This window comes from Pleurodeles waltl, chromosome 2_2, assembly GCF_031143425.1.
Source record: "Pleurodeles waltl isolate 20211129_DDA chromosome 2_2, aPleWal1.hap1.20221129, whole genome shotgun sequence".
In the NCBI taxonomy this organism is placed as follows: domain Eukaryota; kingdom Metazoa; phylum Chordata; class Amphibia; order Caudata; family Salamandridae; genus Pleurodeles; species Pleurodeles waltl.
This window is the reverse complement of record NC_090439.1, coordinates 869384795-869408252: the sequence shown is the minus strand read 5'-3', so window position 1 is coordinate 869408252 and position 23458 is coordinate 869384795.

Genomic DNA, 23458 nt, shown 5'->3' with positions numbered 1-23458 from the left:
GAGAAGGAGCGTCCTCGAGAGCAGCGGATTTGTGGTATCTGTGTGAGGGCGAGTTGGGCGGAGTGGAAGTTCATGGGAGGTCAGTGGAAATGTAGGCACTGGTTCATGTAAATAGGTTCTTGGTCACACAAGGCTTTGTAGGCATGGGTCTGAGGCTTGAATTGGCTTCAATTCTATATAGGGAGCCAGTGGAGGTCCTTCAGGTGCTGGGTGATGCGGGAACTCTTGGGTAGGTTGAGGATCAGTCTGGCTGCTGTGCTCTGGCCTGTCTGGAATCTTCTCGTGAGTTTGGTGGTGGTGCCTGTGTAATGTGCGTTGCAGTATTCCAGTCAGCTGGTGATGAGGGCATGTGTCACTGTTTGCTGGTATTGAAGGGAAGACACTTGAAGACTTTGCAGAGAGTGTAGAAACAGGCTTAGGAGATGACATTGATCTGATGTTTCATGGAGAGTTCGGTGTCCAGGATGATGCTGAGGTTGCAGGTGTGGTCTTTTGGAGCGGGGGTGGGACCAAGTTCCACTGGCCATCAGGAGTCGTTCGGAGAGCGGTGTATCTGCCGAAGATCAGGACTTCAGTTTTGTATGTGTTGAGCTTCAGGCAGTTGTTCTTCATCCAGGCTGCGACAATCTTCATAAAGTTGTGGAAATTGGTCTTTGTTAGAAATGGGGCTCTAGTTGGCAGTCAACTTACACCCTGCCCAAGTAGAAACCACGGTAAGGGAGTCACACATCTAAGATATCACTGCCCACCCCCTTGGTAGCTTGGCACAAGCAGTCAGGCTTATCTCAGAGGCAATGTGTAAAGTATTTGTACTAACACAGTAACACAGTGTAAACACCACAAATGTACTCAACACCCATTTAGAAAAATAGCCAATATTTATGAGTAAAAGAAGACCAAAATGAGAAAAATCCAACATACACAAATGAAAGGTTTAAAAGAGTCTTAATCCTGAGAATTCAGTGGTGGTATCCTTATAACACATGGTACCTTGGATTGGTCAAAAACAAAGATGATGCAGGCGTGATGCAGCAGGAAAAGCAAGCAATGTGTCAATTATTTCCTTGCTGGATGAGGGATGCTTGGATTCTTTTCCTACCTGATTTGTGATGCGTCAATTTTTTTCCTGCCAGATGGGTGATGCATGGATTCCTTTTCCACCTGGCTGGTGATGTGTCAGTCCTTACTGCGGTGCAGCATTAATGAAGAAGATGACACCCAAGGATGGTGTGTGGAAAATCCAGATGCCTGGCAGCGATAAATCCACGCTGAAGCAGGTGGTGTGTCGTTTTCACAGTAGCGAGACAGGTGCTGAGCTCATTATTCAGCCGTGGTGCAGGCGCTGTGTAGATTTTTCTGCTGCAATGGCCTTGGTGCATGGACATTACTTCAGGTCACCAGCTTCCACTTTAAAGGGCCCAGACACTGGATTTAGCATCACTTAGCAAGTAAGGACTCTCAGCAGAAGAGCCCAGACACTGGCACATGAAGTCTTTGATGTCCCTGAGACTTCAAAACAGGAGGCAAGCGCAGTTCAAGCTGTTGGCGGTTCCTCCTACAGCATCCAGCTCTTCTTCCTGGCAGAATGTCCTCAGACCAAAAGTGTTCTGAAGTTGTGGGGTCAGCAGTAGGCAAACTGCCAAGGAAAGTCTTTATAGTGCACCAGACCCTGCCTCTCCCTGTCCTGGCCCACAATGCACTCTTGGTTGTTGGAACCTGTTTTGTGTCAGGGCAGGCACAAACCCTATTCAGGTGCAAGTGCCAGCTCCTCCCTCCAATCAGCCCAGGAAGACCCATCAGGATATGCAGAACACACCTCAGCTCCCTTTGTGTGACTGTCTAGAGTGAATTCAGAAACAGCCCAACTATCAGTCTGACCCAAATGTGTATTTGCAAGCCAGGCAGAGGCACAGAATGGTTAAGCAAGAAAATGCCCACTTTTAAAAGTGCCATTTTCAAACTTACAATCTAAAAACAAACTCTGCCAAAACATGTATTTTAAAATTGTGAGTTCAGAAACCCCAAACTCCAAATCTCTATCTGTTCCCAATGGGAAACTGCACTTAAAAATATTTTAAGGCAATCCCTGTGTTTACTTATGGGAGAGATAGGCCTTGCAATAGTAAAAACCGACTTTAGTAGCATTTCACTATTAGGACATGTAAAACACAGCAGTACATAACCTACATTTGACATACAGTGCACCCTGCCCATGGGGCAGCCTTGGGCCCACCTTAGGGGTGACATATAGAAAAAGGGGAGGTTTTGGCCTGGCAAGTGGGTACACTTGCCAGGTCAATCTGGCAGTTAACAACTGCACACACAGACACTGTAGTGGCAGGTCTGAGACATGTTTCCAGGGCTATTCATGTGGGTGGCGCAATCAGTGCTGCAGGCCTACTAGTAGCATTTGATATACAGGCCCTGGCACACACAGTGCACTTTACTAGGGGCTTACTAGTAAATCAAATATGCCAATCATGGAAAAACCAGTCAACAATCCAATTTAGATAGAGAGCACTTGCATTTTAGCCCTGGTCACCAGTGATAAAGATCACAGAGTCCTGAAGTCAGCAAAAACGAAATTCAGCACAGGATCAAAAACAGGAGGTAAGAAACCAAAAAGACAGGGGAAACCACACCCAGAGCTGACAGGTCTAACAGTCTTAGTTGAAGTAGGGTCCGCTGCGAGCGAGAGGATGAGTTGGGAATCATCTGCATAGGAGATGATGTTGATGTTGTGGGATCTGGCGATGTCTGCGAGTTGTGTCATGTAGATATTGAAAAGGGTTGGACTGAGTGATGAGCCTGGTCAGTGCATTGCTCTACCTCCCATGGCTCCACCCTGTAAGTAGAGCCCATTCCCTAGCTCCTCTGAACTCCTGACCCCTGTCCCTTAATGCTTCTTTTCCTCGTTTCTCTCTCACTCCGCTCTCTCTCTCTCTCTCACTTTCGCTCTCCCTCTCTCACTCTCCCCCGCCGCTGCTGCCCCCGTCCCCCTTTTCGGCCTTGCCCCCTTTTTTAGCTCTGCCCCTTTTTCACGCCATTTTTCGTCCCCCGCTCACCTCCCAGCCATCCTCTTCCCCACCTCCCTACTTAATGGCGGCTGCCGCGTGGCCGCACAGTGGATGTGCTGCTGGTGCACCCAAGGCAAGCCCAACTGTGCCCATCTGTGCCCACCCACGCCCACCCACGCCTGGACTGTGCCCAATGCCTAAACCCCTGGCTCCCATCCCCCGCCGCCAGGCACGTCATCACTATGACGCCACCACCCTCTGTGCCCTCAACACCGGCCGGTTTCCCGTCTGCCTTTAAGCCTCCCCGCAGACCACCCGCAGACCCTTCTCCTGCCGGCTCTGCACCTTCACCAGTCTCCACGCCAACGACCCACCCACCAATGCAGGACGCAACCATCTCAGATGTATTCTCCTCAACACCTGCTCTGTCCATAAGCACGCAGTAGAGCTATGGAATCTACTCGACTCAGCCTCCCCAGATGTCGCCTTCCTGACCTGGATGAACCCCTCCTCAGCGCCTGACATCGCCATAGCCATACCGGACGGCTACAAGATCACCCGCAGGGACCACTCCAACAAACCAGAAGGAGGCATCACCATCATCCACAAGAACACTCTCAGGATCATGACCAACACCGAATACACTCTCAGTACCGCCGAACACCTGCACTTCTAAATCCACACTGACCCAAACAACACCCTTCGAGGGTCCCTCGTCTACAGGCCGCCCGGCCCACGACAGCAGTTCAGCGACTCCATTAATGACATCATCAGCACACACGCTCTTGCATCCACTGACTACATACTCTTCAGAGACTTAAACTTCCACCTTGAGAACACCAACAACAACACAGCCACCCTGCTCGACAACCTCTCTAACCTGGGCCTCAAACTGCTCGTCACGACACCAACCCACTCCGCAGGACACACACTTGAACCTATTTTCTCCACCAGCAATCACGTCTCTTTCAGCCACACCACCGAACTCCACTGGACAGACCACCGCTGCATCCACTTCTCCTTCAAGACACCTAAAACACACCACCACCAACAACGGATCCCCCACCACAGTTGGAACGAGGTCACCGAAGACCAACTTATCGCGACCCTCTCCCAGAACCCACCCATCGACACAGACACTGATGCAGCTGCCCGCAACTTAAAGGCAATGGGTCAACACCTGTGCCAATACTCTCGCCCCAATCAAGAATCCCTCCAACAGAAGCACCAAAAGAAAGGCCTTCTGGTTTACCGCCGACCTCCACAAATCTAACCAAAGCTGCTGAAGATCGAAAGAAAGTGGCGCCAAGATCAGACTCTGGACAACCTCACAGCCTTCAAAAACGCAATCCGTAGACACCACCACCTCATCCGAGCCGCCAAGAGAACCGCCTCGAAAGACCGAATCAACAACAACGCACACAGCCACAAGGAGCTCTGCAACGTCGTGAAGGAACTCTCCAACCCCAGCTCCAACGCCAATGACATCCCGCCATCCCAAGACATCTGCGACTCCCTAGCCTCCTACTTCCACTGCAAGATTGCAGACATCCACGACAGCTTCAGCACCCAAGCCCCCCCCCCCGGCAACGACCAACACCACAGATTCACCTCCAACCTACCTCCTGCTCTCCTGGATCCCCATCAACGACAATGACACCATCCACTCCGGCTCTCCATCTGACCTCTGTCCTCACCACATCCTCAACAAAGCAAGCTCTGTCATTGCACCCCAACTACGGAAGATCATCAACAGCTCCTTCGAGTCTGCCACCTTCCTGGAGAGCTGGAAACACGCCGAGATCAACGCCCTCCTCAAAAAACCCAAGGTGGACCCAAAGGACCTCAAGAACTTCCGGCCTATCTCCCTGCTCCCCTTCCCGGCAAAAGTCATTGAGAAGGCTGTCAACAGACAACTAACCCGCTTCCTCAAGGAGAACCGCACCCTGGACCCTTCCCAATCTGGATTCCCCACAGCCATAGCACTGAATTGCCCTCATCGCCGCCACCCACATCAGAACCATACTGGCTGGACAGCGGCGAAACTGCGGCCATCATCCTCTTGGCCACGTTCGACACTATCTGCCACCACACCCTACGCTCATGCCTCAACAATGCTGGAATCCGCGACAGAGCCCTGGACTGGGCCACCTCCTTTCTCACCGGCAGAACTCAGAGAGTCCGCCTCCCCCCATTCTTCTCGGAGGCCACCAAAATCATCTGCGGTGTACCCCAGGGTTCGTCCTTCAGCCCGACCCTCTTCCCCATCTACATGGCCCTGTTTCCCCTCGTCGGCCCAGTGTAATGTATATTATAGGGCCGGCAGGGTCTTCTAGGGGCTGGCGTTCTAAGTTTAGACCACCAGCATGAACAAGGCGGGCAATCCCGCTGTGTTCATAATGACCACCATCTGTAGAAAAGTATTCTTATTTTACTGGGCATAATGTTAAAAATGCTGAATCTTACTATTTCAAATAACCACATTCAAAAGCAAGGAAAACATTGCTAACTGACACAAAATTGATCTCTTTGGATTTCTTTGTTTCCCAGTTGGCCTTATAAGGTTATATGAGTATTAGAAGAGATTGATTGTTTTGAAAAGTGTATGGGAAATAAAAGATTGGCAAATACAAGGCCCACAATCTTTATTTAGAGCTTGCCTTATTCTATGACAAATAATGCTTCTAAATTACACAGTGCAGCAAACAACTTGACTAGGATTAGTAAAAATAAAAGAAATTCTTGCACCTAGTATTCCCTCTGTTGCAAAATTTTAGAATCAGCAGAGTACTCTAAATGTTACAGAAGAACAGCTCAATGGTTGGGTTTAGAATGGTACCTTTCGTTCATTACTTTTAGGCCCCTCCGGGTGGTTATTGTGGCCATTGGACACAAATGGCTGTCATGCAGGTTTTGCTAACGCTACACAGGGTTTTAGAGCAAAAAACCTGACCCTCATTACGTCACCACACAACATTCAGATATCATCACTGCATACAGCGTGGATAAACTTTGTCAGCAATGGTTACAATCATCCACATTTCCAGTTGTAAATGAACACCTTAGTCTTCTTTCCAAAGATGTAGACTGACAAGATTTCTTGTTAGGTCCCAGGAAACCATGCTCAAAATATTTCTTAGATGCAATAGATAATGAAATATGAAAGCTTTCAGAAATGGAAGCTGCTGCATGTTTAAGACAAATAGACAAGGAAAATTTAGAGAAAGCTCTTGCCGTTGTTGATAATAGTATGAACACATTGTCCAACCACATTTACACATTGAACAAAATTGTTTCCTCTGCTTTAGACATCATTCAAAATGACATGTCACCTTTACACCAGTCAACTTAGGTCCATTATGCAGTTGAGTTGGACATTACAAGTTCTGAAAAATGTCTTAGAAGCATGTTAACTCTAAGGAGTTATTTACCGCTTTTAACCTGACAAGAAAATGACAGTTAATGGCCAAGAATAAAGCTAGTTACATCATGCTTAACACTGAAAAGTTAGAAAAGTTGCCTTTCCCTGTGGCTGAAATACCATTGTCAGTGTAGTTAATACATGGAGTGATCTCTCTGCTGATATTAACATTCCAATTCACTTCATGTTTGAAACATTTTCTTAGAGGCAGATTTGAGCAGGTAGGAGACAGTTACATCCATGAGGTATGGGAGTTGCCCTTTAATGACTAATGCCGACTAAGAGGTTTTTCTTAGCGGAAGTGAATGTGAAACATCTGTAAGCCATTCTTTGATTTGTAAACAGTTGGTCTTGCAAAGTGCATGTTATGCATCTGAAGCGAATTTAGCTTGCTATCTGAAGGATATTCCTGTTCTTTCAATTCGCCCACTGTTTCAGTTACTTTCAAATGTGAGTTACTTAATGCTGAGTGATCAAGGTTGCTGTGGGATGAGAGCAGGTGTCACTAATGTGCTTTCGGTCTCTCAAATTGTGACTTGTAGGAATGTACTTTTTCCCCCTACGCATGAGATAAAAGTAGTAGATTTGTGGCCTCACATTGCTACTTATAATGTAAATTATGACAAACTGAGCAGACTGAAAGCTCTCTTGTTTCAAAAACACATGGCTCTCACATCAGCCCGCGAAACCTACATGCAAGAAATCAATGACCTGTCTCCCGCAGAGATACAGTCCCTATTAAATACTAACTTCCCAGAACATTTCAGTAAATTGGTCAGTCACATCTTAAATGCACCTAACACTGCTGGGATTGTACACTTTTTTAAGGCTAGGTTCTGGTTTTGTCAGGACCTTTTAGGCTGTGTTTGGAGTTATGCACAAGAAGAAATCCTAAAAGCTCAAAACTTTCCTTGGAAGTAATCTATATATTGTTAGCTTGAAGCTATATATCTCACTACTACACAACACTGCAATTGATATACAGAAAATATATTCATTATATCTTGTTTACATATAGTATATACACCACTAATATCTTCTTCAGTTTAAATATTTCCATATCATATATTTATATATTGTAAATAGATTGTATCTCAGCAATCAACAGAATCACAGCAGAGAAGTTGCTGGGTTTCTCACTCCCCCCTATTAAAAATCAATTTACACTCACCATCATATCTTGAAAATATTACATCCATACAGCATGCGTACTTCACATTCTGCCACTAAAACATTGAACAGGTTCAGGTCCAACAAAATCACAAAAAAACTAATAAGACATTATTAATCCAGCTATTTGCTTCATAGCATACTGTTGATGACATCACATATCAACTATTTAGTATACTCAACTTACAAATTACAATATATTCAATACTTTCATACTTTGGATCAAATTACAATGTCCATTATATTCAAATGATATAACAGTCATGGATTATATAAATTCACAATATAATGTTCAACTATTTTAATTTAACTGTGATCTTGTGGGGACTATGACCAGCACAGACGTGTGTTTCGTGAAAGGTGCAGGGACTGCGGTCACCTTCTTCAGATCGCAGTCACTTTCATGCAAGTGGAAAAGGAGAAGAGGATGAAACCCAGAACAAGGTACTCCAGCAGGGCTGGAATAGTGAATAAATAAATCAAAACTACAAGATAAACAGATAAGGCTACAAAGGATATATTCAGCCATAAATATAAACACCAAAAACTATTGCAAACTAATTAACATACTGGGTAGCCCAGAAAAACTGTAAGAGATAATGACCACTAGTGGGCTAGATCTCCATACCAATAGAAAACACCAAAAGAGCTTACAAAGTTGGAAAGGACTTTCCAAAGTTGTATATATGTGAAATAGCCACAACAACAAAAATTGAAAAGGTAAAGCCTGCCACCATGTGAAGGTTCACATTAATACTTACCAGTAGGCACATGTATTTTAGTTCAGATATATGAAACCAACTCTCTAGATGCTCTAGAGCAACGGTACTCAAAGTACGGCCCGCGGGCCGCCAGCGGCCCCACGGACCTAGCTTGGCGGCCCGCGAGACGCACACCAAACGCCACATCATAATGGCAGTAGTATGTAAACATAGAAGAGGGCCGCGGGAGCATGCTCCCGCAGCCCTCCTCTATGTTTACATACGGCGGCCATTGTTTATGGCGTTGCCCTGACGATCCTGGAAGCCAAAGCCCCATAAAAGTCAGCGCTTGCAGCTAACTTTTACGGGGCTTTGGTCGTCTGCTTCCTGTCACCGGCTCCACGTCTGCTGCCCGCCTGCCTGCCTGCTGTTAACATTTGTGTCATCTTTACAGTGCTTTGAGTCAGGTAAGGCTCTTTGGTTATTTATTTATTTGTTTTTAATGTAGTGTGTGTTACTGGGGTAGGCGTGAGAGCAGATTAGGCTGTGTGTGTGCGCTGTGTGTGTGTGTTACTGGGGTAGGGGTGAGAGCAGATGGCGCTGTGTGTGTGCGCGCTGTGTGTGTTACTGGGGTAGGGGTGAGAGCAGATGGCGCTGTGTGTGTGCGCGCTGTGTGTGTTACTGGGGTAGGGGTGAGAGCAGATGGCGCTGTGTGTGTGCGCTGTGTGTGTGTGTTACTGGGGTGGGGTGAGAGCAGATGGCGCTGTGTGCAGATGGCGCAGTGTGTGTTACTGGGGTAGGGGTGAGAGCAGATGGCACTGTGTGTGTTACTGGGGTAGGGGTGAGAGCAGATGGCGCTGTGTGTGTTACTGGGGTAGGGGTGGGAGCAGATGGCGCTGTGTGCAGATGGCGCAGTGTGTGTTACTGGGGTAGGGGTGAGAGCAGATGGCGCTGTGTGCAGATGGCGCAGTGTGTGTTACTGGGGCAGGGGTGAGAGCAGATGGCGCTGTGTGCAGATGGTGCAGTGTGTGTTACTGGGGTAGGGGTGAGAGCAGATGGCGCTGTGTGTGTTACTGGGGTAGGGGTGAGAGCAGATGGCGCTGTGTGTGTTACTGGGGTAGGGGTGGGAGCAGATGGCGCTGTGTGCAGATGGCGCAGTGTGTGTTACTGGGGTAGGGGTGAGAGCAGATGGCGCTGTGTGTGTTACTGGGGTAGGGGTGAGAGCAGATGGCGCTGTGTGCAGATGGCGCTGTGTGTGTTACTGGGGTAGGGGTGGGAGCAGATGGCGCTGTGTGCAGATGGCGCAGTGTGTGTTACTGGGGTAGGGGTGAGAGCAGATGGCGCTGTGTGTGTTACTGGGGTAGGGGTGGGAGCAGATGGCGCTGTGTGCAGATGGCGCAGTGTGTGTTACTGGGGTAGGGGTGAGAGCAGATGGCGCTGTGTGCAGATGGCGCAGTGTGTGTTACTGGGGTAGGGGTGAGAGCAGATGGCGCTGTATGTGTGCGCGCTGTGTGTGTTACTGGGGTAGGGGCATTGTTTTGAAAAAGGGGGTGGGTTGGTTGTTCCCCCTCTAAGCCCCGCCCCCTCTAAGCCCCGCCCCCGCTGTCACTTCAGTGCGGCCCTCGGCCGCAAACCATACTGCAATTTTGGCCCCCGAGAAAAAGTTTGTGAGTACCCATGCTCTAGAGTATCCCAATTCCTAGGTATTATCAGTCAATGACTTTACACATAGATTGGAATGCCCATATATACTGGAATTCAGCCAAGCATAGGAAAATATATATAGGCCCTCAAGTAGGGATATCCATCAGGTCCCCAGACAACAAAAGCCAGTAAAGAAACAGACAGAACCTTATTGTTAAAATTGTTCAGGGGAACATCCAATGACATAACTAGGCCATAAATGGAGCTGTTGAAAAACAGATAGACTGCAGGGAGTCTACTCATATCTACTAATAAATGAAAAATATAACAGGAATTAAAAATATACACTGGGTATTCATAAGACCCGAAGTAAACCCCCAGCTACCTGAGACAGAGGTTGTAGAGATAATGCAGGTCTACCCCTCCAACCATAGCTCCTTCCCAAATGGGCTATCAGAGATGCATGACTCAAGGTCTAGACTCCCTGAGTGTCTTCCTAAGTAAAAGTATTTAGATAGTAAACACAATACTACATTTTATAAAAACACAAATAAATAAATGAAGCTACCAACAGGGCAAGGGTTAAGAAACTGGCAAGAGCTACTCGAGCTCAGCAGTCTGGTATTGACTGCGACCCTAACAAACAGCATAGATAGAGACCATATACTCACCTGCCGATCACCACCTGTATGTATCGATAACAACAAGCAAAACCTCCACTCGAGCTAACATAAAGCTGCAAGGAGAGGCTATGATAGAAGCCTCACTAGATAGAGGCCCACACTAGTCATATGACCGCATTGGGAAGAAAGATATAAACGACAGACAACTTGGACAAAAGCAATCATCTACCACCAGGCTGAGACCCTGCATTCTTATACTTAAATGCTGGCATGTGCGCCATATTGGAATGATCATGCTTGCCCTCAAAGCTTTACAAAGTAACCAAGAATGGTTATTCGATAAGGAAGATTAAACAAAGGAAAACTAAATATACCAAAACATTAATATATTATGCAACAAGTCATGGAATAACAGCCTCCAAGGCATTCCCAGACCTCCAAGCCTGACAAAGTAATCCAAAATGGAGAATAAACAAAGGAAAATTATATATTCCCACCTATACTATGCAACAAGGCATGGTATAACAGCCTTCCAGACACAGCCAAACAGGAACCATGGCTACATTCGCAGCTAGCCAGGAACCAATACTTCATTACCAGGGGGAGTCATCCATAGAAGCCCTTAATGGTATTACAATTCATGTAGAGGCCCAAGGCTTATCAATAGCATTTTCCCAGGGAATTGACTAGTCCAAACCTTTATTATAAGTCCGAAGGGTATAAATCCAGTACACTTCTCTTTTTTTACGTTTTACATTCATATCTTGTCCCTTCACAGGTAGTATTTTTTCCAAAATGGTCCATGTTAGCTGTTGTTTTATATGTCCTGTTTGATTCCAATGTTGGCTCAGGGGGGTATGCCCTTTGTGTTTCCTAATAGCTGACTTGTGCTTACTGAACCACATCTGAAATTATCTTCTGGTTTCTCCCACATATCCTAGTCCACATGGTCATAGGAGCAGCTATATGACATTAGCTGTTCTACAGTATGTCATCCTCTTCAGATCAACAATTTTTTGTCCCACCATATACTGTTTCGAAACTATGGCTCCTTCACATGCATCACATGTGCCACATTTGTAGTTCCCACCCCCTGGGTCTTGCTCTGTGATAGATTGCTGACTGTACCTATGTTGCCTCTTGGAGCTCAAATTGACCAAAACACTCCTTGGGTTCCGATTTATTTTAAATGTGAACATCAGTCTAGCCAGGGTCCCCTCCTCTGGGTTGGTATTAAGGGCATGCCATTGTGAGTTGATAATTTGTCTCACTTTCTGATCAACATTAGAGTGTCATACAACGCACACTAATTTGCTATCATGTTTTTTATTTTTGAGTTGAAACATACTGGTTCTATTGTAATAGCTTGCTCATTGACATGAGTCCCTCACCAGACGTTTAGGGTAACCACGTGCAAGAAGCTTCGTCTTGAGTGTCTCTGCGTTTTCCAATAAATCCTGAATATTAGTATAATTTCAACTGAGTTGAAGGAATTGACTAAACAGATACCCTGTTTCTGACGGATGGTAATTCTCGAAATGCAAAAGGGTATTCCTCCCAGTAGGTTTTGTGTTTAGAGAGACCACTAAACTTAGCTCTCTGTGCTTAACCTTGATGTCGAGGAATTCTATTTGATCACAAATACATACACTAATTACTAATGAACTTAAGATTCTGATCGCACAGGTTTAACCATGAGCAGAATTCTGCAAGCTGTTCCTGTTCTCCATCCCAAATAGAGAAAATTTCATCTATATACGTAAACCAATATTTCACGTTCTCAAAGAACTGAGCCTTCTCACTGTAGATGTATATCTCCTCAAATGCTCCCATGCACAGATTGGCCGCACTTGAGGCACAAGCGGCCCCCATACTGGCTCCTTTTGTTTGTTGGTATTTATCGCCATCAAATAAAATAAAAAATCTCATTGAGAACTATTTAAAGACACTGAATTATGAAGTCATGAAGCCTCTTATCTCACGTTTTTAGGAGAATCTCCTTGATAGTATGGAGAGCTTCTTGTTGAAGTATACTCGTATAGAGAGTCTCTATATCCAAGGCAACAAGTAGTTCTCTTTGGAGATTGTATTTAGTGCCTTCCAAAGTATTTCTCTTTGGGGATTGTATTTAGTGCCTTCCAATTTAGATTCTCCTTTTGTCGTATGGATGTAGTTTGTGCGAGATATGATGGTGAGTGTGAACTTATTTTTAATACGGGGTGTGACAAACCCAGCAAGTTCTCTGTTATGATTCTGTTGATTGCTGAGATACAATCTATGTACAATATATGAATACATGATACAGAAATATTTAAACTGAAGAAGATATTAGTGGTTTATATACTATATGTTAACAAACAATAATGAATATATTTTCTGTATATCAATTGCAGTTGTGTGTAGTAGTGAGATATATGACTCCAAGTTAACAATGTATAGATGTTGTCTAAGGATATTTCTGAGTTTGTAGGATTTGTTCTTGCGAGTGGTCCCTTTTTCCTGGTCTACAGCTCAGTTCCCAGTGTTCAGGTGCCCTCTTATGGCTTTATGTGTTTGGAGTTATACCTTCAGCCATCCACTCACTTTTGTTTTACTGTTTTTCATGGATTCCCGTTAATATTGGCATTAATTTGTGGTATCTTGCTGTTGCTATTTTTGATTCCCAATGGATGCCTCATCTCAACAAAGAGAAACGATGAAGCTCCCACCAGCCCAACTGTGTTTTGAACGCATGAAGCAGTATTTAAGAGCATCTCTGTTGGAGGAACTGGATAGGAATTGGTCACTGTCTTTTTGACCAGTTCTCAAGTGTGTGCTGACCATCTCCCACTGCTTATGGTGCCTTTTCGAATGTGCACCACAAGTGGGCATTACCTTGCAACCTGTGCCTTGTAAGGGTGTAAATCTGACACTGTTCTCTGTGAAAGTTCATTGACAGACTTATCCATTGAGATTGCGGTTGTTAACTTCTATGAGCCACTTTTGTGGATTTAGTGACTCCTGGTGCTTCAACATCTGTCACAACGTGGAATGCCTCCCCTCTGCCAGAACTATGGTTGAGATGATGGATCACATGTGCTCCTTCCACCTTTTGACTAACAAGATGGTGGATTTATTACCTGCTGAAGTGGGGTCCATCCTGGATTCCATCTCCAATGATCAGCTCGGTGACCTCGGAAGGATCACGATTATTGTGAATTTAGCATTTGGTAATATTTATTTAAATCCTTCAACTGACCTGTTTTCAAATCTGGGTGCAGAATTGGACATTTTTTATCTCCTTTATGTATGTTTTAGCCTACTATTAGATAGTTAGCTTTATTGTAGTTCATTTTAGGTCTTGGACCCTGCACTCCTGTACCGAAAATTGGGAGGGTGTTGGTGGGTTCTTTTTAGCACCTAGTTTGGGCCCCCTTATTTTAGCTTTTGGTCCATAGCCTGTGCCCTTTAACATGCATACACGGTTTTATTAATTTTATTGTTTTAGCACAGCTTGCTTTCAGCTTGTTGTTTTTATATTTTAATCAACTGCCTTTTCTGAAAAGGCATAGTTGTTTGTGTTGCACATTTCTATCAGCCCCTTGCACGCATTTCACTGTGTGCTCTGTTCAAGGCTGTCATGTACCATACACCAGTGGTTCTCAACCTTTTGACTTCTGCGGACCCCCACTTTATTATTACTGGAACCCGGGGACCCCCAACAAATCATTATTGGAATCGGGGGACCCCCAAGTGAGTTATTACTGGAAGCTGGGGACCTAGGGCCAGATGTAGCACACAGTTTGCATGTCGCAAACAGCGAATTTCACTGTTTGCGACATGCAAACTGCACTTGGCAATGCACAAAACCCTTTTGTGATTCTGTAACCTGGTTACCGAATCGCAAAACGGGTTTGCAATTCGCAATTAGGAAGGGGAGTCCCCTTCCTAATTGCGAGTGGCAGTGCAATACCAGATTGCATGTGACCGCAAACACGGTCGCAAAGCAATCGCAGTTAGCACCCATTTCAAATGGGTGCTAACCCATTTGCAAAAGGGAAGGGGTCCCCCATGGGACCCCTTCCCCTTTGTGAATGGCATTAAAAACATTTTTCCAGAGCAGGCAGTGGTCCTATGGACCACTGCCTGCTCTGAAAAAATGAAACAAAAACGTTTAATTTTTTAGTTTTGTAATGCATCTCGTTTTCCTTTAAGGAAAACGGGCTGCATTACAAAAACAAAAAAACTGCTTTATTTAAAAGCAGTCACAGACATGGTGGTCTGCTGTCTTCAGCAGGCCACCATCCCTTTGAGTGCCACGAGTCTCAAGGGGGTTGCAAATTGCGACCCACCTCATTAATATTGATGAGGTGGGCCTTTGCGACCCCCTGGCGAGTCACAGATGGAGTCAGGGACACAATCCTACATTCCAATTTGCGGCTCGCAAATTGCGAGTCGATCTGACTCGCAATTTGCAAGTCGCAAAATGGAATATACCTACATCTGGCCCCTAATCTCTTAACATTATTTAATTTTCTAAGCAGTCGCAGACACGCTGAGAAGGTTTTGCGGACACCCAGGCGTCACCGGACAACTGGGTGGGAACCACTGCTGTGCACAATATTGTTACTAGTATTGCCGCTCCAGGAGTTACAAAGTCAACCCTCAGTTCTAGACATATAGGCCCTCATTTCGACCTCAGTGGTCTTTTGGAAAGACCGCCGAGGTACCACCGCGCTGAAGACCGCCAGTGCAGGCGGTTTTCTGCGCAGCGTATTATGATTGCTGGCAACCCTCCGTCCTTTTTCGGACGGAGAGCCGCCAGCAGCCATACTGGCAGTTGGCGGGGAAGTGGAGGCTGCTCCACCTCCACCGCCCGTCATCAGAACACCACCCATCGAATCACGTCCCATGATTAGGCGTGGCGGTGTTCTGGTGACGGGGTGCTGGCGGCGGAGCCGCCCCCATGGATCCCATCCCTCCCGGAGGATCACTGAAACAGGTAAGGTGATATTCCGTTAGGGGAGAGGGGTGGGGGGGGAGTTGTGTGATGTGTGCGTGCATGGGGGTGTGAGTGTGTAGAGGGGGTGTGTGAGTGCGTGTATGCATGCGGGGGGTGTTGTGTGTTTGGAAATGTCTGCGTGTCTGTCTGTATGTTTGACTGTGAGTATGGGTGCGTGCATGTCTGTATGTATGTGTGCGTGTATGTATGTGTGTGTCTGCTGGAATGCTTGTTAGCATGTGAAACACTGAAACCTATCTTGCATCTCCTCTTCTGCCTTAGCGTGTGTGAGACTTTGTGTAACTGAGAGAAAGGGGTATGATCTGTTCACCACCACTTCCCTGAGGAATACGAGTGCAATGTTTTTGGGCTGCCACAAGCGAGAAATTTTAAGAAAAACTGGTAGAACATATTTTCCCCCTTAATTTACAATGCAGTTAAGTAGATTTTAAGAGGAAGAAAGCTAAAACACCACAATTTTATTCTTACAAATAGTGAGTCTACAAAATAAGTGCAAATTTCACTAGCCTATCCATCTAAAAGTCCTATTTCTACTAAGAACACAGGCAAATAATATGCTATTGCTTACACTTCCTGTCTTTATCTATAGCAGCTCAATGACATCAATGGTTTCACAGAAATAAACATCAAAATATGTGACAGAATTAAATGATAAACATTATCTTAGTCCAAGTAAACACTTGAGGCGGCCACCTTGTCCTGTTTCAGTGTTGTGATGACCTATGATTTCATTGCATCCTTTACAAGGCTGATCCTGTTTCATGTCATTCCCAACAAGGTGGGTCTAAAGTATTAAACCATATAAAACATTCCTGAATACAATAAATAACAATGTAGAATCAAAATCAAACATATCACATATATAATACGGATAAAGTAATGCTTGAAAAAAAAATGACAACTTTCCCATGCAAAAGCTAGGAAATGTTGCAATCTGTGGCAGGACCAAGGCAAGGATTATGCTAATGTAAGGGATGTAGCTCCTACATGCAAAGCCAACTGGTGGGGCTACACTAAAATAATATTTCTTTAAAATTGACTCTCTCGATCAGTTCACTCCTTTCACAATTTATTTTAACTGGACTCCTGATAATATGGTCTTGGTAGCCATGATACTTCCCCTTTCAACCGAGTGAGCTGAAACTCTGTCATGTCAGGAATTGTAAAGTAAAGCCATTGAAAGTTTCCTTTTTAAAGGGGTTTCTCAACCTGGGTGTCTGCAATAAGACAATGACCGGCAGAAATTGCAATCTGTAAAAATAAATTGTTCTATCACTAAGCTTGATTCCACTCCTGACACCAGCCATGCCATTAATTGCAGGCCAGTTTGTATTTTTGTCTAGTTCCAGTGGCCTGAGCTTGATGAATGTCAAAAGAATGGGCACTCCTTTTTTCTCTAGAAATTCTGTATAATAACAGATGTATTTGGCCTGACATGCATAGGGGGTGAATTTGACCTAGAGAGTTTGTCAAGAGCAGAGAACATTTTACAATCCACATTGGGAGTGTTTGGCCAGTTCTATTAAGACCAGAAACCACACAAATGATTTAAAAAAAGGAGGGATCAAGACCAGCTTTGCTTATTTTGGGGATCATACCAAATAGTGGAAAGACATATTAGTGACCTCGTGTCCATCTGTTAAGAAATGAATCTGTGGCAACAGCTTTTGGGTCTGGGTGCTAACAAAGAGCTGGGGAAGTTGTTAGTTCAAGGAAGACATGAACAGATTGATCTTGCAGGGCCTTGATATATTTGACTGCTCAATTTTGAGTCACTGGAGACCATAAGATGTTCCAATCTGCCACTCAATTATCTTCATCTGGCAGATACTCTGCTGATACTGAGATGTTGCAGTTGAGACAATAATACTAGAATTTCTTGCACAGGTCTGACCGAACTTTCAATCCAGTACATCTTACCTTGTGATGTATTGTACTGTTCAGATGATGTCCATCTACAGCAGGACACAACAAACTCAAGAACTTCCTAGTTATCAGATTGATTTTCAGTACATTTATGATAAAGCCTAAGCTCTGAAACAGATCCACTGTCATAGTTAGCTTCTGCTTTAGAAGATTCATATGCTGGAACATGATAAGCATGTCACCTATACAGATGATCAGAGAGATCCCCAAGGAGCTGAGATGTTCGACCTTGGGTCTCATGAGCTTGGTAAATCACTGAAGACAGCCTGATGGGAACAGCTATGAATTTGTATCTGGTGTTTAGATTGGAACTATAGGAACCGATGATTGATATGTTATACAAGAACCAGCAAATGTTTGTCTTTGAGATCCAATCAAACCATACAGTGTCCTGCCTTAGACATCCCTCTGGAGAAAAATGTTCCTCATTTTAAAATGGCAGAATTTAATGTAAGCATTGACATCCCATTAATTTATCATAAGTCAAAGTCCTTTTCTTCTATCTCTACCAAAAAGATGCTCCTGATAAACCTATTGGGTTGATAGTGTGGTAGGGAAATGGTACCCTACTAAAAAAGTTCCTGAGTTATTGAGCCTATGCTGCATTACTGTTGGGAGAAGGAAATATGGTGTGGAGCTGCCACTGTACTAGGGACTGATAAAATACTAGCTGAAACTCTTGGTTGTCTGTAACTGTATTGTGGGCGAACTCCCTTGCCTTACACAGTAAAAAGGGACAAGGCTCATAAGAGACTCCTATTGGATACAAATTGCTTCCTCTCGCATTGCCTCTAATTCTGCTGTAGCCTCTGCGAGTCCTGAACAGAAAAACTGTGGTGACATAGCTCTGATCCCAATAGTCTCTTTGCTTGGCACTTGGTTATTTCTGAGTTCTGATAGGGTCAGCTATGCAGCATTTACCAATGCCAGCCTGTCCAAATAGGCCATAATTGAAACATTTTTGTGAGCAAGAGTTGCTTGCAGGAGATGAAGATTCAGGTAGGCCCAAGACAATGGCGGAAGGTGGCAGCTTTGTTTTTCCTTGCTGTGCCTGCTGTGAGTCATGACAGAAAAATGGGTGGTGCCTTTCTGTCCCATGAGCGAACCCCTACCTCCACTCACTGTACTGTGGAGGAGGGTCATGCTGGCTGCAAGATGTTGTTGTTTTGGCATCTGGCACCAACAAGTCCAGGCTCTGCCTGTGTCTCGGTTCCTTCAGGCCAGGCCCTCCCCCACTCCTTCAGCCCTCTGGCACCTGGCCAACAGATTTTGCCAGACATTGATTGCCGACTGCGCCCAGGATGCGAAGTCAACAACTTATCCCATGCTTCTGTCACAAGGCGTGGTAAAGATAAGTGCAGAGCACTGCTGCAATATTTAGCTAGCCCACTTGATAAGTGGCCATTCCAGCCTGGAGCTGTTATTTTTGAGGTGCGGAAGTAATTTGTGGCAGAGGGTGGATCTGAGTGTCAGATGGCACCATGACGGTTGCCTAATGTTCACTTCAAGTGATTTGCAACACTGTGAGTCCTAACTTTTTAACCCTAAACACTTTGCATGCTGGGACTTTGTAGTTTTCTCATTTTTATATTGGTCTAGGCATACAAATCGCAGCATGTGAAGTGCACCTGCATACAGAAATCAAGACTTGTGATCATGTTCAGGAACATTCTTTTGTGAATGAGATAGTGGGCCGCTTCCTTACTGCACTACTGGAGTTTGAGGAGCTGAAGGGCATGCCTGATTTTGATGATATAATGGGCTGGTGAGAAAATGCACTCTGAAACATTTTTGTGTTATTGCAATCACAGCAAATGTCTGTGTGTGTAACCATTGTGTAAACAGAGACAAAAATAACTGAATCCTGGTTGGCTGAAGCATAATAGAGACTTGTGTATCTATAATAGTGACCCTCCATTTCAGGCATTTGCAACAGTTTCAGAATCTCTTTTAGAGCTTTTCATTGCATTCTGCTATTTATCTCTTTGCAGCACTTCATTGATTGGTTTTGCATGCTAGAAAGTGTTACTCTAAGGGTCACACAGTTGGTCAATGAATGACTCTCATAAGTACTCTGAAACCATGCAAATGTCACACTTAAGAAATCTGAAAACGTGGTAGATATGTTACATGGTTCTCAATATGCAGCTACTTAGTAGGGTCCATAGTGGACCATGTAATGAGGGACAAGCATTCCTCAAAATCCTTGATGTCCACTCCCCTATTCCTTTCTTCATGAGAGAGAGCACCAAATATTATTTTTCTCTGCCTGAGAATGATTAGCTCCATCAGGCTCAAAGAGAGCTTCATCCTCGACCACAGGGCTTTGGTCAACCTCTGAGTGAGCAAAAATGACCCAAACTATAGGCCAGCATACGTTCTTCAGGATCAGCCTGAATCATGCTCTGCTGAATAAGTCTCACATGCATTGCGCGACAAAGTTAGGGCAGGATAGTTCACCAAATTAAAGGATCCCCGAGTTCTTAGACCTGTAGTCAGCAGAGCTCATATGTAGATGCTGGCAGAAACAAAGATATGCAAGTCTATGTAGCCTTGTAGCCTGGAGACAGACAAAGGGCAAAGGTGCACATATGATGACTCAAGGACAGTCAGAAAGATTGTGGCATTATGGCCAATGCTGCTGACTTTGGAACTCCGGAACAAGGTTTGAATCTTGCCGTCGGCTCAACATCCTGAGATTCTGGGCAAATTACTTAGTGCCTGATTTATACTTTGGCTGATGGGTTACTCTGTGTCATTGGTGACGAATATCCTGTCCGCTGAAATATAAATATCATGTGGGATAGATATACTGGTGGAAGGAATATCTGTTACTGTTGTGACAGAGTAACTGATCCGCCAAAATATAAATCAGGCCCTTAATCTTCCTGTGCTTAAAAAACCAAATCTAGCCTTGAGCTTGGGTAATGTAACTGGTGCTCATGTAAAGCACTCCACTGTCCTTGGGCCCAGCCCACACTATATAAAACTGCAAAAATAAATAAATCAATAAAAGCCAACTCCCCAGTATTAAACAAATGAACACACAATGAAGAGACTTCTCTGTGATACAAGAAGAAATGAAATAGGGCAAAATGACCGTATTGTCAAGGATTGTTATGAACTCACAACTGTTAAAAATTCTTAGAGAACTAATTAACATATTGGATGACATAACAGGACATTGTAGGAGTTATTTTTGAAGTTATAATTTCACATTGCAAATAATATTGAGTCCTAATGAGTTTTATAATGAATTGTAGTTGTAAACGATAAATTAATATGTTTGCAGTTCAAATGAGTTTTATATATAACTTAAAAGTGTGTTCATTAACATGTTCTAGTTTGGTCACATTTTAGTGAAAACAGCCATAAGGGTTAAATGGATGTCATCTGTTTTTCTTTCTGAATCTTCACTCCTGCATTAACCCCCACCACCCAACCCAAATCAGGGTTTTCTGTGTCTCTTCTCTCCTCACGGACTTTGCAAAAAAGGAAACAAAATGATATCATCTAGCATTTTTACAAAATGTGTATGTAACATGAACTTTATGGTGTTTGAATAACTGGTGTAAAATGTTCCTATAGTCCAAGGACTCTTCTTCTGTAATTCTGCCCCTGGGTTAGCACTCCAGGCTGGTGTATGGTCCATTGATTTCTGAATTATACATTTTAGCTGAACTTCCTAAGATGATGTGTTGCTGAAGCTGCTTGACGCTTACCTGAAAATAGGTCAATGTTAGCACAGTTGAATTGAGTTTGCCCAAATTATTTCCCTTGATTTTTGATCCAACAGAGAGAATAGTTTTCCCTGAACCATGAGAGCTCAAGCACAGGAGTTTTCCTACAGAAGCTGAATTGCCTTGTGTTCCTGATCAATTGAACTATGAACCAGACAGATTGATTGATGTATGTTGTATGTTTGTGCTGGTTAAAGTTTGTGTGATGTATTGTTGTTCGGTGTGTGAGTTGTTTGGTAATCTATTGATTATTGTTGGTTCAACTGGTATATTGATCACTGTTTTATTGATGTACTATTCATATTTGTGATTTGTTACTGTTTAGGAGTTATTGGTTGGTTAGCTATCAGATTTGCCAAATTCCAAGATCTCAAGATTTTGTGGTTTTTACTTGTCAGCATAAAGTGATGTGTTGAACAAGGTGCCACATGCACAGTTAGAACTCTAAACTGTTTCTGAAATAACAATGTTCTTTTTCCAGGTTGTGTGCATCTAATTAGGTTTGTGTAGCTTCACTCATTAGGGTACAGGTGTAAGAGTATTGTTCAGGGTGGATTTCCACTGGACGGGGGTCTACTAATGTAAATTGTGATTTAGGGCGGTACAGTTTTCATGGGTTTCTGTTCCTTTCTTTCGTAAGCTGTTTTTTGGAAAAATTGAACTGTATTACTATAACATGTTGACTTCTTTCCCATTTAGGTTGAGCAGACAAGAATTCTATGAGATTAAGGTTGTTTTAAAAGCTTTGCAATTGTTTTCTGTATTCATGGAGAAGTCATGCTGTGGTTGGTTGGTCAGCCAGGGAGCAGCATTGGGATTTGTGAAACCTCATCACAAAGCAGACCTCTGATTGCTTGGTTGCTGACAGAGCCTCAATGTGATAGGTTCACCTTTGACAGAGCCGTGCTGGGATTGGTTGTTGTTTGCTAGTTTGATTTTTGTAATTTTTAGTGGATTTTTCAGTTTGGTTTAAGTAGAAATAACGGGGAACATGTTGAAAAGGCTTAAATTTACTGTTGTACCTGCAGAGAGTCTGAAATTACCTGATGTAGGGAGGCCTGTATACAAGATGATGTCAGACATCAGGTAATATATGTGTATTTGGATTTCTGAATGGCATGATTATACTGCTGCTCACAAGGATTTACATGTTCTTTTGAGGGTACATTCAACATGAAAATGTTAGATTTCTTGAGAAAAACTATATACAAAATGAATCCAATGCCTAGATCCTCACAGTTTGAAGTGTTGAATAAATGGGATGCCATGGTGACAGAGAAAGAGAGAAAGAAAATATCAAAACATGTGAAAGCCTCATTTAGTGACTTGAGAATAAATTGGATTAACCAGAAAAGTGCTGGAGTTAGAGACTTTTTCTGCTATAATTAAAGAGACAAATGTCTGAGAAAAAACAAATAAGAGAGAGAAATTAAAGATGATTCTGATGAGACGGATAATTTCTCAAATGAACGTCTGAATTCTAGACATTCTTCATAGACTACAGCAGCAGCAGTGACAGGAACTAGTGGTTCTACTCCTAATTCTAGTGCCAGTTCTGGTTCAAGACCTGACATGGGAGCAGGAGGAAATAGTACTGCTGTAGAGGCTCCTTCAACTGTTGTGCCGAGTGTTAACAACTTAGACCGAGCCAATGTAATGCCCAGTGCTAGCAGAGATGTTCAGCCTGTTATACAGATTCAAGCTGATTCACCAGGATGGTGATAGCTGAGGAGCCTTCTAAAGACACAAATATTAATCTTTTGAAGATCCAATTTGGTGAAATGCCAGAGTGAAATATTGATTTGAATAGACTGTTAACATACAATGCTGGTGAAATGGCGAAATTATATATTTGATTAAAGAAGCAGCCAGGTGTGCGAATGAAGCACATGGAAAGCTTGAAGAACTGGCTGATGAATTAGAAATTGATATTAGCTAAATATAAAATGTTAAATGAAATTATAAAATAGACTTTACTCATGGTGAAATCAGGAAAATCGGCTTTATTACTGCAAGATTCATCTTAAATGTTTAATTAAAAATACAAGGGATTAGAGCGACCTAAAGAAATACAAAGAGAGATGGAAGAAGGAAACAGTGAGTAAAAAGAAAACATAGAAGGCAGAGTTAAGGGGAACATCAAGCTATTAAATGGCTGGAACAGGAACCATTTTAGAGTTTCCTTTGAGAGACATACATGGAGGAAATATTGTG